We start from the raw sequence: 6,036 nt of genomic DNA on the forward strand, positions 1-6,036 counted from the left end.
TTAAGAGAATGCTCCCACTCATTTCAATGAGTCTTTGCTTTGAGAAGCAAAATTGAATTCATGAAGATTACTCTTCATTTGTTCGTTTTAGTTTTAAAAACTTTCATTGAAGTGGTTGCGTTATTTTGGTCAATTTTGATTTCCAACAAATCTAGTTACCAAAATTAGAAACAATTCATTGTAAGTAGATGTGTTAGTCAAGAATCAAAAACCTGTTTGATAATGAATAACTTTAATCTATACTCTTTACAAGAGATCCTTAGCAATGGTTCATTTGAGGTTTTTAGAAGAAAATTCAAATTTTGTCTTTAGTTACGATGTTTTAATGGAGATTTGAATCAAAATCGAAATGATATCGTATATGAATTGTGGTAAAGAAATAGAACAATATGATAACGGAATAGTGGAAAACTTAACATTTATCGTTTTATTAATACTTGTAAGCAACAAGTAAAGCATTTACATAGTGACCTCTACCCAACTATGATAAATGATTCCAAGACCCAAATTCATATCGACTTAGGCACGGTGGGGCCGATTCATCCTTTATCAATATAACTCGGTGGATTAACTTTTAATCGATTATACTTTTAGAACTCTTGGTCGATAATATTACATTAACATTTATCTTTAGCCCAAAACACATCCGACAAGGGCACGGTGTGGCCGATACATCCCTTATCAAAAAACTTTTGTTGAGTTCAACCCAAATTTCGAATAAATGTGTCCATGATCCAAATCCACATCAACTTGGGCACGGTGTGGACGATACATCCCTTATCAACATGAATTCGGTGGATAGACATTTATCACCCACTTCCCCTACGTAACAAGGTTTGTACCCCGGTGTGGCCGAGTGCACTCCCTCACGAAATAGGTTTTCATGGTTTCTACTATTTGGTAAGGCTAAGTCTCAATTGTTTATTTTAGCGAGAGGTCATGTCAATTTATTATCTATCACGTTTTAAGTGAACTAAAGCGGTGAACTACGATAATTGTAATTGACACGGTCGATGAACTCGATTAGATAAAGATGCATGTTTTAGTTATGGCGATTTAGCGATGCATGCGACATATAAATAAAATGCAGAGCATAAAAATAAATCCTAGTATGACCTTCCTAAAATAGAAAACTATTTAACTATTACATATTCGGAAACCAACTCCATTGGTCCCTTGAACTTCGGTTGTGGCACGCATCTCGAGGTAACACCGTCTTTATGTATCACCATCTTGAAGAAATCCGTCTTTGGGAACTCCGAAATGAATAAAATTACATAATAAATTACATAATTTCCTATTATACATTTGTAACTATAATAAAATAAATCTATTAAATTACAAAACGGTGATACGAGATCACAATAAATTACAACCGAATCGATATTCCCATACATTTCGGGTAATACCAATTAAAACTAAGGCTATACTAAGTAAAAATTACATAATTCAAAAATTACATAAAATAAAATTATGACAATCATAAAGAAAATGCAGCATTATAATATGTATGAACATGCCCAATTTTATGCTAAATCGCCTTTAAGGAGCCAATATCGTATATTACACGGTTTTTACGGATTTGCGTGATTCAACGTTTTATAATCACTAAAATTACATAAATTCATATTTATGCACAAGTTAATTACCCTAACTTCTTAGGACTCAAAATTAGTCTTCACTAACTATTTGACCATAATTAACTCATATTTCTTAATATTGTTCATAAAAGGACTCAAAATTAAAATAAAATGCTATAAACTTCAAATAAATCACAAAAATTTCAAATAAATTCAAAATTTGAAATTTAAACTCATGAACATTCTGGAAAAATACCATGACACTCATAATGTTCAAAAACTTAGGTTAAAAATTTCAAAAGTTATCGGGAAAAACAATGTTGCGGTTTATCGGATTTATCAATTGTAATCATAAAAACATGAGAAAAATTATATTCATTAACTTTTCAATTTTAGATCTGAAAAAGATAATAAAATGCAACATGTGACGTTTTTCCTTAGTCATGGAGTATGTTTTAGCAATTATTTACTAATTAAGTCACTATTTATGCTATTTTTCATCAAAAATCCATAAATCATGCATGAAGACTTCATTATAGCCTATTATTTTACACATATCTTGTAAAATTTCATGTGACAACATACTAAATTTCTATGACCAGATTCGAAATATTTCTCATATTAACCTATTTTTCATCTAAATCCGATTTTTATCATGAAAAATCCATTTCTCGAGCATAAGAACTCATAAAATTATGAAAATTTCCAGATCAAATAATATATGTGAAAACATATCCAAAAACCACTGAAAAATTCGAAGTTTAGCTAATTTTCGTCCAAAAATGACATTTTTATCATAAAAATCACATTTTAATGCCAATATTATATAAAATGAACAATAAAATCCATAAATTAACCAAAATATCCTAAAACATTTTAGGATCAAAAACTTTAACATGCATAATAAATTTCGTGATATTTCATAATAAACACAAATTTATAAGTTTTGTTTGTTAATCATATAACTCGGAAAAACAATAACCGATTTGCATGCAAACAACCTTGTGCTCATGATACCGCTTGTGGGAAATCTATATCTCATTACTTAACATATTCATATATGTATCATTTTAATTTAGTCATAAAATTAAAACTAGATCTTATGCATGCAAACTAAAACAAAAAGATAAGAAAATCAATTTCTCACCAAATAAATTTCGGTCAAATGGGCACCAACAAGATCTCCTTCTTGTTAGTTCTTGAGCTATCCATTTATAAGGATGAACATTCAAAAATCCCAAAGTAGATATTCTCCTCTTGATTGCACCCAAGACTATCCCTTATCCCCACTAAATAATATTAACTAGATATTAGTTTAGTAGTTTACCTTAAAATTGATTACTAACACTCATATATTACATTAATAATTTTAGTAATCCTTTTGGAACAATTAGAATCAAAAATCTCAAGTTTTTGAGAAAGATGATGAAGATAGAGAGAAGAATGCATGTGTAGCTTTTTCATGCATGAAGAGAATGAATTAGTAATAAAAAATGAGAACAAAAGTTCTCATTTCTAATGCATGCCACCGGTGGGAAGGAGACAAGGAAAGCATCTTTTCCTTTCTTTTTGTCTTCACAATGTGTAGGTGTGTAAGACAATGTAAGATAGGTGTAAGGCTACAAAAGCAAGGCCTATGATTATTTATCATAAAATAAATCAATCTTACACCATCACAAGTCCCTCCATTCGGTCCATCCTCCATAATATGGACTACCATTTTATTTTGTCAATTTGTCATTTGTCACACAATATGTCTCATGTAATATATTACATGTTATTAATTAATTTAATGCATATTTATCACATAAATATCATTTCATGAATTAATTAAATTACATCCAATAAATTGACTAGTGATAGTTGATCACATAAACAAAATGGGTCATGTAATTATAATTCACAATATCTTGTAATTATAATCAACCATTCATTCTTATCTTTATTGTTTCTCAAACAATAAACAATTTTGGTAATAAAGCATTTTATTACTAAAATAAATCTTATTTAATCCCATTACAATAAGATATCAATATTCTCTCTCACAAATTGAATTGTTCAATTTTAAGGAATTGATTAACTTGTATCGTCATACAATCAATCAGCTTTACGGATAAGGGCATCATCCTTTAGGTGTGACCTTAAGGGATCAACTGACCACCACCGTCCCACGACAGTAACGTCAAACTCTAGCAAGCCAATCGTTACCGATTTATGTTGATCAGTTGACAATATAATGAATCATCCCTTACGTATTCTTTATATGAGATTTAATAATAATATTTAAATCATGTGATCGCACTATTATTGAGGACACATTTCCCAACAATACATCCCATTGTAGAACTGATTAGCTAGAAACCATGGGTCAAAACCATGGTGAGGGATAGACCTCACCAACTTCTTGAATCGTGACCATGCTTCATAGAAACTTTCATCGGGAGCCTGTCTGAAACTAGTAATCTTGGCCCTTAGCAAATTGGTGCGTTGTGGAGGGAAATATCTATTGTAAAATGCAAGAGCAAGAGACTCCCAATCTGTAACCCCAGCAGTTGTGCGGTCCAAGTCAGGCAGCCACTCCTTGGCCGAATCAGCTAAAGAGAAAGGAAATAGAACATCCTTAATCTTGTCCTGAGTTACCCCCTTAGTGGCGGGGATAGTAGAATAGTAATCGGTAAAGGTCTCCATATGCTTCCTCGGATCTTCACCTGCCACACCTCTATAGATATTCCTCTCCACCAGATTGATATAAGAAGGACGGATATCGAATGTATTACCATCCTCAGTCTGGACATTGAAACCCTTCGGAATAGAGGATGCTTTAGGCACTGAATGACTGGAAAGCATTGGCATCTTTACTGTAGAAATCGGACTGTCTTCCGCGAAAAGAGAATGATCTAGCTCTGGCTTGAAAGTACTCAAGTTTTCCTTTCGTGATTTCCTTAGCAGACGGAGTCTATGCTTGAATAATCTCTCCTGTTCAATCACCAAACTAATTCAAACCCGTCGACCCGGCATAAACAACACTGAAAGAAAATAATAAGAACGGCCTCAAGGAATAGAAATTCCCTGAGACGGATAAAATAAACGGAACGAAAACAAATAGGGCAATTGCCTCCCCGACAACGGCGCCAAAATTTGACACGTCTGTCGTATACCTGTCAAAAATAAACTAACTCAACCAACTATATAGCTAGGGAAGTCAGGTCGATCTCCGCAGGGAGGCAAGATATTTGTAGAAGTCCGTCTATTTGGTCACAAATGGGGGGGGGCGGGGGTTGTTTGATTTGTTATCTAAACTAGGAGATTTAAAGGAAAGAGGAATAAAGGGTAAGAGCAATAAAAGCAGAGAAAAAGGATAAAACTATCAGATAGAGAGGGACATGTCAGGATTTCGGTTCACTACGGTAGTCCAGTGACTCAGCTGTAAATGACTCAGACAAATTAATGTAAGACGGATGTTGAAAGGTCCTTTAGATCCACTTCCTATCCTAAAATACCACTAACTTAACTTTCATTCTCGTCAGGGTAGTCTACTGTTCATAGCAGGCCTATTTAGTCCAATCTTTCGATCTAGGATTAATTTTAGCTAGATTAAAGGTTAACTCAGAAGTGTGCACTCAACTAAGTTGAATAAATACAGTTAAATTGCTATGGTGACAGAGTCTTATAATTATTTCATCTGTTTCATTTACTACATCGTCACTTTCCTACCGCAGAACCCCTAATCCCAACATGAAAGGGGTTTAGCTATTCATGTCGCTAATTAAACTAACAAAGAGATAAAATTCCAAAGAAAACATAATGAAATAAACAATAAATTGCATAAAAGTAAATTAGGGCAGAAGAATAAATGTAACGAAACGAAGAATTAAAGCAACAAGAGATTAATTATTAATAAGAGAAGAGAAAGAATTACAATCGATGCGAATCCGGCGTAAAGAACACAAAATCCAAGCGAAAGTAATCCCGAAATAAAGTTACAGTAGAGAGGAATGAAGTACGCAGTAAAAGTTTGATAATTCAAAAGTAGATAAAAAATCCGATCCTCATAACCTAGTTAACGTAGGTTTAAATAGTAAAGTACTTAAGTTTTGCGAAATTAAACAACACACGGGCTGTTTAAAGCCCATAATCAGCGAAACCACTCGATCGAGTGGATTAAAACCACTCGATTGAGCAAACACCTCAGCAAATCAACTCGATCGAGTAGAAAGTTACTCGATCGAGTAACTGGTCTTTCTGCAGGCTAAGGATCGAGTGGAAAACCACTCGATCGACCAATCTGGGACGTAAAAATCACTCGATCGAGTGATTAAACTGCTTGATCGAGTTCTTGGTCTTCATTTCAGCTCAAGTCCGCTTTTAAATGCCTCGTAATCCGTGCCATGACGCTATCAAGTGCAGTATCTCACTCTGGAAAAATCCCGTCTCCTCTAAATGCATGCAAAAAGGA

The 6,036-nt window shown here is 33.4% G+C and overlaps 1 non-coding gene across 1 annotated transcript; it reads left to right on the forward strand.

Annotated features, from left to right (window-relative positions):
* The first annotated feature begins 3,951 nt into the window (after positions 1 to 3,951).
* LOC141635649 (small nucleolar RNA R71) lies at positions 3,952 to 4,058 on the forward strand. Its single transcript, XR_012540321.1, has one exon. It is a non-coding gene; the product is annotated as a small nucleolar RNA R71 (small nucleolar RNA).
* Positions 4,059 to 6,036: the final 1,978 nt, after the last annotated feature.

The sequence above is a fragment of the Silene latifolia genome, chromosome Y (assembly GCF_048544455.1).
Source record: "Silene latifolia isolate original U9 population chromosome Y, ASM4854445v1, whole genome shotgun sequence".
NCBI classification, from domain to species: domain Eukaryota; kingdom Viridiplantae; phylum Streptophyta; class Magnoliopsida; order Caryophyllales; family Caryophyllaceae; genus Silene; species Silene latifolia.